The sequence below is a fragment of the Saimiri boliviensis genome, chromosome 6, assembly GCF_048565385.1.
Source record: "Saimiri boliviensis isolate mSaiBol1 chromosome 6, mSaiBol1.pri, whole genome shotgun sequence".
Classification (NCBI taxonomy): Eukaryota; Metazoa; Chordata; class Mammalia; order Primates; family Cebidae; genus Saimiri; species Saimiri boliviensis.
In genome coordinates this window covers 71,839,950-71,853,624 of record NC_133454.1, presented here as the reverse complement: position 1 = coordinate 71,853,624, position 13,675 = coordinate 71,839,950, and the positions used below count along the sequence as shown (strand labels likewise).

The following is a 13,675-nucleotide window of genomic DNA, read 5'->3' as shown; positions in this document are numbered from 1 at the left end:
TACACACTTAAAAATGGCTAAAATGGCCAGGAACAGTAGCTCCTGCCTGTAATCCCAGATACTTGGGAAGCTGAAGCTGGAGGACTGCTTGAGGCTATAAGTCAAAGGCTTGCTGGGCAACATAGCAAAACTCCATCTCTAAAAACATTTTTAAAAAATTAATGGCCAGGTGCAGTGGCTCACACCTGTAATCCTAGCACTCTGGGAGGCCAAGATGGGAGGATCACCTGAAGTCATGAGTTCAAGACCAGCCTGGCCAACATGGCAAAACCCTGTCTCTACTAAAAATACAAAAATTAGCTGGGCATGGTGGCATATGCCTGTAATCCCAGCTACTAGGGGAGCTGAGGCAGGTGTATCACTTGAACCCAGAAGTTGTGGAGGCTGCAGTGAGCCAAGATCCTGCCACTACACTCCAGCCTGGCAGCCTGGGCAACAGAACAAGACTCCACCTCAATTAAAAAAAGAAAAAAAAAGGCAATTTAGCCAGTCTGGCAAGGTGGTTCATGCCTAAAATCCCAGCACTTTGGGAGGCCAAGGTGGGAGGATCAACTGAGGTTGGTAGTTCGAGACCAGTCTGACCAACATGGAGAAACCCCGTCTCTATTAAAAGTACAAAATTAGCCAGATGTGGTGGCGCATGCCTGTAGTCCCAGCACTTTGGGAGGCCGAGGTGGGTGGATAATTTAAGGTCAGGAGTTCAAGATCAGCCTGGCCAACATGGTGAATCCCATTTCTACTAAAAATACAAAAATTAGCTAGGTGTAGTGGTGCACGCCTGTAATCCCAGCACTTTGGGAGGCCAAGACAGGTGGATCACCTGAGGTTGGGAGTTCAAGACCAGCCTCACCAACATGGAGAAACCCGGTCTCTACTAAAAATACAAAATTAGCTAAATATAGTGGCACATGCTTGTAGTCCCAGCACTTTAGGAGGCCGAGGTGGGCAGATCACTTGAGGTCAGGAGCTCCAGACCGGCCTGGCCAACATGGTGAATCCCCATCTCTACTAAAAATACAAAAATTAGCTGGGTATGGTGGCAAATGCCTGTAATCCCAGCACTTTGGGAGGCCGAAATGGGAAGATCACCTGAAGTTGGGAGTTCGAGACCAGCCTGACCAACATGGAGAAAATCCGTCTCTACTAAAAACACAAAATTAGCCAGATGTGGCGGCGCATGCCCGTAATCCCAGCATTTTGGTAGGCCAAGGTGGGCGGATCACGAGGTCAGGAGTTCAAGAACAGCCTGGCCAACATGGTGAAAACTTGTCTCTACTAAAAATACAAAAATTAGCCAGGTCTGGTAGTACATGCCTGTAATTCCAATACTCAGGTGGCTGAGGCATGAGAATTGCTTGAACCTGGGAGGCGGAGGCTTGCAGGGAGCCAAGATCACAGCACTGCACTTCAGCCTGGGAGAGTGATACTCTGCCTATATGTATGTGTGTGCGTGTGTGTATATATATGTATATATATATGTATACATATGTATACATATATATATGTACATATGTGTATACATATATGTATATATATAATATTGGGACACCAAAGATAACTAAAAAATAAACTAAAAAAGGTTGATTTAAAAAAATTTAAGAGACGAAATCTCACTATATTGCCCAGGCTGGTCTCGAACTCCTGGGCTCAAGTGATCTCCCTGCCTCAGCCTCTCAAATGCTGTAATTACAGTCATGAGCCACCAATGCAGTCAGTCTCATTTTTTTTTTTTTTTAACTGGGGACAGGGAGAGGGTGGGAGAGCATTCATGCTGGGGGAGGGGTGGCCTGACACCCCCATTTTTTTTTTTTTTTTTTTTTTTGAGTCAAGTCTTGCTCTTTCAGGCTGGTGTGCAGTGACACCAATCATGGCTCATTGAAGCGGCAAGCTCCTGGGCTCAAGCGTTCCTCCCACCTCTAAGGTTGATTACTAAAGGTTAGAAAAACTAATTAGTGGGGCCTCAACAAAACCGAGGGATTTTAATTTAGAAGATAATTTTTATAAATGGTAAAGTAAGTCCTCACATAATATACTCTTGAAGAATACCTAGGATTCACAGAATCTAAGACTTGTATTTGCATAAAAGAAGAAGTCTCAATTAGTCTACAAACTGATAAATTATGACCTGATCATAATTCTTGGTCAATAACATTGAAAATAGTATTGAATTAGACCAATTAGATATTTATATTTTCTAACTGTTTCCCATGAAAAAACACTACAAAAGATTAATGTGCTATGATAATAGTAATTTAAATCATATGCTATGATTGTAGTAACAAAGCTAAGCAAAAAACACTATCTGTAGTCATTGTTCCATCCTGGTAACAAAGACAGTTGAGAAAAGTACCTAGGGATCACAACAGAAAAGCTCAGTGGCAAGCAAACCTCACTGCAACATATCAAAGGCATCTCACCTAGGTGACACAATTCTAGAGGAAAATAAAATCAATTAAACCAAGGTAATGCTACTTTAATGTAGTTTAGGTAGTCAATAACACTAAAGTTTAAAAATCAAGTAGCCTTTCTCTAAAAGACCTAAATTGAATCAATATTTTTTTTGTTTCTCCTAAAGGTAATTATAAAACAAAAACAGGCCGGGCGCGGTGGCTCACACCTGTAATCCCAGCACTTTGGGAGGCCAAGGCGGGTGGATTACGAAGTCAAGAAATCGAGACCACCCTGGTCAACACGGTGAAACCCCATCTCTACTAAAAATACAAAACATTAGCTGGGCATGGTGGCGTGTGCCTGTAATCCCAGCTACTCAGGAGGTTGAGGCAGGAGAATTGCCTGAACCCAGGAGGCGGAGGTTGCGGTGAGCCGAGACCGTGCCATTACACTCCAGCCTGGGTAACAAGAGCAAAACTCCGTCTCAAAAAACAAAAACAAAAACAAAAACAACTAGCTGGTTGGGCACAGTGGCTCATGCCTGTAATCCCAGGACTTTGGGAGGCCAAGGCAGGCAGATCACCTGAGTTCAGGAGTTTGGGACCAACCTGGCCAACACGGTGAAACGTCGTCTCTACTAAAAATCAAAATTAGCCAGATGTGGTGGTACACGCCGGTAATCCAAGCTACTAAGGAGGCTGAGGCAGCAGAATTGCTTTAACCTGGGAGGCGGAGGTTATAGTGAACCAAAATCTCGCCACTGCAGTCCAACCTGGGCGACAAAGTGAGACTCTGTCTTTAAAAAACACACAAAAAATACATTACCCTACATTACACTTGTACAATATTTTTAAATGGAGACAATAAATTTGGTTGTAGAGAAAATTTGTTAAAATAAGTAATTTCTTATCTATGGCTCAAAAGTTGTTTTTAATAAAAGCGATTTCTCCATAATATTTATTAGATCTATAGTGTGAGTTTCTAGCATGATGCAATAGATTCATCCAAAGTAAAAACAAAAAATATTTACCTTACAAAACAAAATAGGCTAGGGGCAATGGCTCATGCCTATAATCCCTGCACTTTGGGAGGCCAAGGCATGTGGATAACCTGAGGTCAGGAGTTCGAGACCAGTCTGACCAATAGGGTGAAACCCCGTCTCTACTAAAAATACAAAAATTAGCAGGGTGTGGTGGTAGGCACCTGTAGTTCCAGCTACTAGGGAGGCTGAGACGTGAGAATAGCTTGAACCCGGGAGGCAGAGGCTGCAGTGAGCTGAGATCAGGCCATTGCACTCCAGCCTGGGAAACAGAGCAAGACTACGTCTCAATAAAAAATAAATAAATAATATATGAGATATACTCTTTCATAGTGAAATAGCTCACCTATTTAATAGTTCACCTACAATGTGAACTTTTTTTTTTTTTTTTGAGACGGAGTTTCGCTCTTGTTACCCAGGCTGGAGTGCAATGGCGCGCGATCTCGGCTCACCGCAACCTCTGCCTCCTGGGTTCAGGCAATTCTCCTGCCTCAGCCTCCTGAGTAGCTGGGATTACAGGCACACGCCACCATGCCCAGCTAATTTTTTGTATTTTTTTTAGTAGAGACGGGGTTTCACCATGTTGACCAGGATGGTCTCGATCTCTTGACCTCGTGATCCACCCGCCTTGGCCTCCCAAAGTGCTGGGATTACAGGCGTGAGCCACCATGCCCGGCCTAAATGTGAACTATTAAATGAAAATGCACTTTTTTTTTTTTTTTTTTTTTTTTAGACAGAGTCTCGCTCTTGTGACCTAGGCTGGAGTGCAATGGTGTAATCTCAGCTAACTGCAATCTCCAACTCCCAGGCTCGAGAGATTCTCCCGCCTCAGCCTCCCGAGTAGCTGGGACTACAGGCACCCACCACCACGCCTGGCTAACTTTTTGTATTTTTAGTAGAGACGGGGTTTCACCATGTTGGCCAGGCTATTCTCAAACTCCTGACCTCAGGTGATCCACCCGCCTCGGCCTCCCAAAGTGATGGGATTACAGGCACGATCCATCACGCCCGGCCCAAAATTTACTCATAACATATGATCCGGCAACCATGTTCCTGATATTTACCTAAAAGAGCTGAAAACTTCTGTACACACAAAAATCTGCACCAAAAGAAAAAAAGAAAAAGTGTGCACATGGATGTTTACAGCTGCTTTTTTACTTGTAACTGCCAAATCAAAACTTGAAAGCAATCAAGATGTCCTTCAGCAGGTGAAAGGATAAACAAACTGTGGCATATTTGTATAATTGATTATTATTCAGCACTAAAAAGAAATAAGCTATCAAATCATAAAAAGACATGGCAGAACCTAAAATGTGAACTATTAAAAGAAAATACTGTATCTGAAAAGGAATGCATACATGATCCAACTATATAATATTCTGGAAAAGACAAAACTGAGGGGAGATAGTAAAACATCAATGGTTGCTAGAGGTTGGGAGTGGGGAGAAGTAGGCAGAGCAGAGGATGCTTAGAGAAGTGAAAATATTCCATCTAATACTATAAAACGGTAGATACATGTCATTATGTACTTGTCCAAACCCACAGAATATACAACACCAGCAATAAATTCTAATGCAAACAATGGACTTTGGGTGATTAATGATGTGTCAATGTCAGCTCATTGACTAATGTATCATTCTAGCAGGGGATGTTGATTATCGGGGAGGTTAATGCATGTGTAGAGGCAGGCAGTAACAGGAAATATAAGTTCCTCTCACTTTTGCTTCGAACCTAAAACTGATCTAAAATAATTAAATCTTAAAAACTTCATTTTATTTTGTTTTAATTTTTTATTAAGATAGATAAGAAGGGGATGTGATTTTAAAAAGAAAAGCAAAATTAAAAAAGAAAATAGGCTGGGCATGGTGGCTCACACCTATGATTCCAGCACTTTAGGAGGCCAAGGTGGGTGGATCACTTGAGGTCAGAGACCAGCCTGGTCAATATGGTGAAATCCTGTCTCTACCAAATATACAAAAATTAGCTGGGCATGGTGGCACAAGCCTGTAATCTCAGCTACTTGGGAGGCTGAGGCATGAGAATCACTTGAAGCTGAGAAGTGAAGGTTGCAGTGAGCCAAGATGGCGCCACTCTACTCCTGCCTGGGCAACAGAGTGAGACTCTGTCTCAAAAAATAATAATTAAAAATAAATAAATAAATCACACGTTCACTTTTAAAATATGCCATTTATACCTGTTGTCTATTTCCGAATCCTCCTTCATTCCCAAAAAACTCTACCAAAACTATCTTGAAGCCTGTAATTGCAGCCCTTTGGGAGGCCGAGGCAGGCAGATCAACTGAGGTAAGGAGTTTGAGACCAGCCTGGCTAATATAATGACATCCCGTCTCTACTAAAAATATAAAAATTAACCAAGTGTGGCGACACACACCTGTAATCCCAGCTACTAGGGAGGCTGAGACATGAGACTCTCTGGAACCCAGGAGGCAGAGCTTGCACTGAGCTGAGATCATGCCACTGCATTCCAGCCTGGGCAACAGAACAAGACTCTACCTCAAAACGAAAAAAAAAAAAAAAATGTGGTATACATCTACCATGAAACACTACTCGGCCATAAAAAGGAATGAAGTAATGGCATTTGAAACAACCTGGATGGAGCTGGAGACCATTATTCTAAGTGAAGTAACTCAGGAATGGAAAACCAAACATTTTATGTTCTCACTTATAAGCAGGAGCTAAGCTACAAGGACACAAAGGCAAAAGAATGATATAATGGGCTGAGCACAGTGGTTCAAGCCCGTAATCCCAGCATTTTGGGAGGCCGAGGTGGGTGGACCACCTGAGGTCAGGAGTTCAAGATCAGCCTGGCCAACATGGTGAAACCCCTTCTCTATAAATAAATAAATAAATAACGATATAATGGACTTCGGGAACTCGGGGGGGGGAAGTGAGGGGGGATAAAAGACTACATACAGCCAGGCACAGTGGCTCATGCCTGTAATTCCAGCACTTTGGGAGGCCAAGGCAGGCAAATTATGACGTCAAGAGTTTGAGACCAGTCTGACCAACATGGTAAAATCCCATTTCTACTACAAATGCAAAAATTAGATGGGCATGGTAGCTCAAGCCTATAACCTCAGCTACTTGGGAGGCTTAGGCACGAGAATTGCTTGAACCCAGGAGGCGGAGGTTGCAGTAAGCCAAGATTGTGCCACTGCACTCCAGCCTGGGAGACAGAGCAAGACTCCATCTTAAAAAAAAAAAAAAAAAAAAAAAAGACTACATAAACGCTGGGTACAGAATATACTGCTCAAGTGACAGGTACACCAAAATCTTATAAATCACTACTAAAGCGCTCTTCCATGCAACCAAACACCCACTAGCTGTTTCCCTAGAACTATTGAAATAAAAATAAAAAGCAGAGACATGTTCTGTACAGTATATACCTTAGCGACAATAAGAACCCAAACTAGGCTGGGCTCAGTGGCTCATAACTGTAATCTCAGTCTTTTGGGAGGCTGAGGCCAGAGGGTCATTCAAGGACAGGGGTTTGAGACCATCCTGGTCAATAAAGCAAGAGCTATCTCTATGAAATAACTTAAAAGTCAGCCAGGTGTGGTGGTATGTGCCTGTAGTCCTTGCTACTCAGGAGGCTAAGCCAGGAAGAATGCTTAAACCCAGGAAAGAACTTGAGGATACAGTGAGCTATGATCACACCACTACACTCCAGCCTGGGCAACAGAGCAAGACCCTGACATAAGAAAAAAACCAACTGGCAGGGTGTGGTGACATACGCCTGGAGTCCCAGCTATTCGGGAGGTTGAGGCAGGAGGATCACTTGAGCTCAGGAGTTCAAGGCCAGCCTGGGCAATGTATCTTGTCTCTAATTAAAACATATTTTAAAAAATAAGTGGAGCAAAACCAACATCTAGATCAGCGCAGCAGCCACTGAGGTGTCCCTGGCCACTGTCCTTCTACCTGTCCACAAGCATGGGGAACATCTTTGCCAACCTCTTCAAGGGCCTTTTTGGCAAAAACAAAATGCGCATCCTCATGGTGGGCCTGGATGCTGCGAGGAAGACCATGATCCTGTACAAGATTAAGCTGGGCGAGATTGTGACCACCATTCCCACCATAGGCTTCAATACGGAAACCGTGAAGTACAAGAATATGAGCTTCACTGTGTGGGATGTTGGTGGCCAGGACAAGATACGGCCTCTGTGGCACCACTACTTCCAGAACACACAAGGCCTGATCTTCGTGGTGGACATCAACGACAGAGGGTGCATGAACGAGGCCCATGAGGAGCTCATGAGGATGCTGGCTGAGGACAAGCTCCAGGATGCTGTCCTCTTGGTGTTCGCCAACAAGCAGGACCTCCCCAACGCCATGAATGCGGCTGAGATCACAGACAAGCTGGGGCTGCACTTCCTACACCACAGGAACTGGTACATTCAGGCCACCTGCACCACCAGCAGCAAAGGGCTCTATGAAGGACTGGACTGGGAATCAGAAGTGAATGCGATCCCCCTCCCTCTCACTCCTCTCACCCTCTGCTTTACTCTCATGTGGCAAACATGCGGCTCATGGTATAAGTGCCAGAAGCTGCCTCCGTGGTTTGGTTACCATGTGCCAGAAGCTGCCTCCGTGGTTTGGTTACCATGTGCATCGCACCATGCTGTAAATGTGGCAGATGCAGTCTGCAGCCAGGCTTTTTATTTAATGTAAATAGTTTTTGTTTCCAATGAGGCAGTTTCTGGTACTCCTACGCAATATTACTCAACTTTTTTTATTGTAAAAAGAAAAATCAACTCACTGTTCAGTACTGAGAGGGGATGTAGGCCTGTGGGCACCTGGCCTCCAGGAGTTGCTATGTTGGGAAGGCCAGGCACACTCTTGACTTTAGAGCTGTGTTGAAATCCATTTTGGTGGTTGGTTTTTAACCCAAATTCAGTGTATTTTTTTAAACAGTTAAAAATCCAAGTCGAGAACACTTGAACACATAGAAGGGAGACCCTACCTAGCACAGATTTGCAGTTATGGCCTGAATGCCAGTCACCAGCCTGGCTGTTCCCCTTGGGAACATGAGGCGGCAGCATGGCAGACCACAATCAATTCTGCATGGTCATAATAGAGATCCGTGCAACTTGCTTGTCCTTGGGTCACCCTGCATTTCATAGCCATGTGCTTGTCCCTGTGCCCCCATGGTTCACAGGGGCCAGGCTGGGAGCCCACAACCGCCCCACTCTCCCACAGGCCGCCCCACCAACCTTCAGGCAGCCTATGGGAGGCAGGGCCCCACCTGTCCCTCCGTCAGCATGTGGCCAGAGTGAGTCCGTCGTCCCCAGTACTCGTGCTTGCTCACACACTTTGGCAGGATGTCTGGGGCCTCACCAGCAGGAGCGCGTGAAAGCTGGGCAGGTGGTCCGCCTAGATCCACAGCCCCTCAGGAGCACCCCACCTCCGTGTGTGATACAGCTTTGTTTCCCTCAAACTGCAAGGGTCCAATTTGCCAACAAAAAAGACAATCTCTACTTTTTTCTTTTGTATTTTGATAAACAGTGAAGAAGCTAGAGCTGTTGAATTTATCTTGGGGAAATCTCAGAACTGGTCTATTTGGTGTCATGGAACCTCTTACTGCTTTCAATACACGATCAGTAATCAACTGTTTTATATACTTGTTTTCAGTTTTCATTTCGACAAACAAGCACTGTAATTATAGCTATTAGAATAAAATCTCTTAACTATTAAAAAAAAAAAAAGAAAAAAATAATTTTTTAAAAAAGCTGCCTTGTAATAACAGGTAAAGATTAGTGTTAGAAATAAGTGAGATAGGAAGTGAGATAAGTGAGAAGTAAGAGATTGGAAGGTAGAAGCCAGACTATGAAAGGCTTTAACTCAGACAAGAGAGTCTGGATCTCATCTCTTTTTTTTTTTTTTCCAAAGACGAGATTTCACCATGTTGGTCAGGCTGGTCTTAAACTCCCGACCTCAGGTGATCCGCCCGCCTTGGCCTCCAAAGTGCTTGGATTATCAGGCGTGAGCCACCACAATGGGCCTTGGATTTCATCTCAAAAGAGAAGTCTGTTGGGATGCTTTGGCAAGGTTTTATTCAATCTCACAATGGACAGAATAACAAAGGTTTATTTAGTACTTACTAATTTTAAAAATTGTAAAATATTTATCCTTTTGTGACTGCCTTATTTCACTCAGCATAAAGTTGTCAAGGTTCATCCACACTGTATACTGTATAGCATGTGTCAGATTTCCTTCCCCTGCCTCCCTTTTTTTTTTTTTTTAGACAGAGTTGTGCTCTGTCGCCCAGGCTAGAGTGCAGCGGCATGATGCCAGCTCACTGCAACCTCTGCCTCCTAGGTTCAAATGATTCTCCTGCCTTAGTCTCCAGAACAGCTGGGATTACAGACACGTGCCACCACACCCAGCTAATTTTTTTATTTTTAGTAGAGGCAGGGTTTCTCCACGTTGGCCAAGCTGGTCTCAAACTCCTAGTCTCAGGCGATCCTCACACCTTCACCTTCCAAACTGTTGGGATGACAGGCGTGAGCCCCCACACCAGGCCAAGATTTCCAATTTTTTTTTTTTTTTGAGATTGAGTCTCATTCTGTTGTCCAGACTAGAGTACAATGGCACGATTTCGGCTCACTGCAACCTCTGCCTCCCAGGTTCAAGTGATCCTCCTGCCTCAACCCCCGTAGTAGCTGAAATTACAGGCATGCACCAACTGCCCGGCTAATTTTTGTTTTTAGTCGAGAAGGAGTCTCACCACATTGGCCAGTCTGGTCTCAAACTCCTGACTCAAGGTGATCCACCTGTCCGGCAATTTCCTTCCTTTTTAAAGCTAATATTCCATTGTATACATGTGTCAAATTTTGTTTATTCATTTATCTATGGATGGATACTCATTAACCTCTACCTTTTGGCTATTGTGAATGCTAGTATGAATACGGGGTAACTAAGTTGGTTTTAATTTTATAAAATATACTTTTTTTTTTTTTGAGACAGGGTCTTGCTCTGTTGCCCAGGATAGAATGAGGTGACACAATTAAGACTCAGCATCCAAGGATGACCTCCTAGGCTCAAGCCAGCCTCCCAAGCAGCTGGGACTATAGGCATGTGCCACCATACCTAATTTTTTTATATTTTGGAAAGATAGGGTCTCACTATGTTGCCCAGGCTGGCTTGAACTCCTGGCCTCAAGCAATCCTGCCTCAGTCTCCCAAAGTGCTGGGATTACAGGTGTGAGCCACCATGCCCCCCAGCCAAAATGTACTTTTAAAAAAGAAGAGAGCCTAGTCCCAGCCACTGAGGAGTCCAAGGCAGAAGGATCACTTGAACCCAGGAGTTCAGGGCTGTGGTGTACTTAACATAAGTGTTGCTTCTAAGAAAACCTAAATCATCCAAGTTAGAAGGTAGAAAGCAAATGGAAAAGTAGTAATTGACGTAACAGTCTCAATAATGATCAATTTTAAACCGACAATGGGGCAAACTGAGAAAGCTGATTTGGACCACAGAACCCCCACTGGCTTAGGAATTGTCCAGGCCAAGTACATCTAGAAATAAAGGTGAAGATGGAGCTAAAAACAGAAGGAAGGGATAAAAGTCTATTTAACAAGTAGATTAACACTCTCTTCTATCCTCTCTTCTGTTCTGCACAGCTGGGTCCCTCGTCCATCTGATCAGAATGCTGCTCAGAAAGAAAAACAGGGTTTCTGGACTAGGGATTACAAGGTAGAATTGAGGGACAGAGTACAAACAATATTAACAACAAGGAGACCAAATCTACTTACTGTATGTTATGACTTCAAACCCTCTCTCCATTCAGCTCCAAGAACACTGACAACCAAGAGTCTCTCCAGCAGGGCAATGAGTAATTCTGCTTTAGGGAATCTGACCAGCACAAACACTTAAAAGACCTAACATCAGAGACTCCCAAAAAGGAACTCCACAAGATCATTCTGCGGTAAAGACCCACAAACCCACACAAGAGCTTAAAAAATTGTTGGCCAGCTGCGGTGGCTCAAGCCTGTAATCCCAGTACTTTGGGAGGCTGAGGCTGGTGAATCTCTATTTTCTGTTTGATGTGGTCTTCAAAAAACTAATGTTTCTTGGCTATTTGCTTCTATTTAAGAGTTGAGCACTAGGCCAGGTATGGGTGGCACATGCCTGTAATCTTAGCACTTTAGGAGGCCAAGTGGATCGACTACGATCAGGAGTTCAAGACCAGCCTGGGAAACATGGTGAAACCCCATCTCTACTAAAAAACACAAAAAATTAGCTGGGCATGGTGTCACTCGACTGTAATCTCAGCTACTCAGGAGGCTGAAGCAGGAGAACTGCTTGAACCCAGGAGGCAGAGGTTGCAGTCAGCCGAGATCGTGCCATTGCACTCCAGCCTAGGCAAGAAGGTAAGACTCGCTCTCAAAAAAAAAAAAAAAAAAAAAAAAATGGGGTCTTGCTCTCTCACCCAGGCTTCAGCACATGGGTGCCATTATAGCTCACCACAACCTTGAGCTCCTGGGTTCAAGTGATCCTCCCACCTCAGCCTCTGGAATATTTGGGATTAGAGGCATGTGTCATTGCCCCTGGCTGATAAAAAAAAATTTTTTTTTCAGCAACAAGATCTTGCTGTGTTACCAGGCTGGTTTTCAACTCCTGGCCTCAAGTGATTCTCATGCCTCAGCCTTCTGACTCTGGAATTACAGGCATGCACCACCTCACGTTGTTTGGACATTTTATTAGACTTCCTGATTTTATTTCATCTGGTCTCTTTTCTATTTTCTTATGCTTCTGTTTTAATTCTCATTTAAGACTTTTCTCAACTTTCTTCCATTCTATTATTTTTTTCTGCTATCATTTTAATTTTTCTTTTCTTTTTTTGAGCCGGGGACTTACTCTGTCACCCAGCCTGGAGTGCAGTGGTGTGAGACCACAGGCGTGCACTACCAAGCCCAGCTATTTTTCTATTTTTGGTAGATATGGCATTTTGCCATGTTGCCCAGGCTCATCTCGAATTCCTGAGCTCATGTGATCCACCCAGCCTCAGTCTCCCAAATTGCTAGGATAAGGGGCATAAGACACCGCTCCGGGCCTTATCATTTCAAAGAGGGCCTTATCATTTCAAAGAGTGTTAATTAACTCATTCATTAAATGAAAGGTACAGGTAGGTGGATGGCCTGAGGTCAGGAGTTGGAGACCAGCCTGACCAACACAGCAAAACCCTGTCTCTATTAAAAATACAAAAATCAGACAGGTGTGATGGTGTGCACTTGTAGTTCCTGTTATTCAGGAGGCTGAGGCATGAGAATCACTTGATCCTGGGAGTGATTGTGCAGTGAACCAAGATTGGCCACTCCACTCCATCCTGGACAACAGAGTGAGACCTTGTCTCAAAAAAAAAAAAAAAAAAAAAAAAAAACCACCTAAAGAAATATGAATAAAATATGGCCTTGAGTAAATAATAATGAATCACTATTGGTTCATTAATGTGAAAAATATATCATACATGAAAGGTGTTACGGTTGGGTGCAGTGGCTCATCCCTGTAATACCAGCATTTTGGGAGGCCAAGGTGGGTGGATCACGAGGTCAGGAGTTCAAGACCAGCCTGGACAAGATAGTGAAACCCCATCTCTTTTTTTTTTTTTTTTTTTTTAATGATTCAGTTCTCCATAGACTGCCAAAAATTGCCAACGCTGACTATATTTCAAGTCGTCATGGCGGGGTATTGGGAAAAGTTTTCAATTAGCAACAATCGCGCCTCGGCTAAACCTCATTGGCTACAATACTGCCACTGCACAAAGCTGTGAAACCCCATCTCTACTAAAAATATAAAAATTAGCAGAGCATGGTGGCAGGCACCTGTAATCCCAGCTACTTGGGAGGCAGGGAACTGCTTGAACCTGGGAGGCGGAGGTTGCAGTGAGCTGAGATCATGCCACTGTACTCCAGCCTGGGCGATAGAGCAAGACTCTACAAAAAAAAGAAAAAAAGGTATTAATAGAGGAAAACTAGGTATAGGGTGTATGAAAACTGTACTATCCAATTTTTCTGTGAATCTGGAACTACTCCAAAATAAAATTTATTTTAGAAAAAAGAATGGGAAAGCCATGTACTAATATGTACTAATATCCTAGAGATCTTTTCATATGTACTTATAGGATATGCTGTTAAGTGAAAAAAAATCTGACACATTTTATGTAAGGAAAAAGAGAATAAGGCCCAGCGTGGTGGCTCACACCTGTAATGCCAGTACTTTCAGAGGCTGA

At 43.7% G+C, this 13,675-nt stretch overlaps 1 protein-coding gene, 1 non-coding gene and 1 pseudogene across 3 annotated transcripts in view; 1 reads left to right on the top strand and 2 right to left on the bottom strand.

The window, feature by feature from the left end:
* The window catches only part of RAB6A (RAB6A, member RAS oncogene family), a 95,414-nt gene that overhangs the window by 71,856 nt on the left and 9,883 nt on the right, over positions 1–13,675 (bottom strand). The gene's annotated exons all lie outside the window — the stretch shown is intronic.
* On the top strand, positions 7,340–8,118 carry LOC120364621 (ADP-ribosylation factor 1 pseudogene; annotated as a pseudogene).
* LOC120364891 (U4 spliceosomal RNA) lies at positions 13,074–13,212 on the bottom strand. The gene has a single exon (XR_005580011.1). It is a non-coding gene; the product is annotated as a U4 spliceosomal RNA (small nuclear RNA).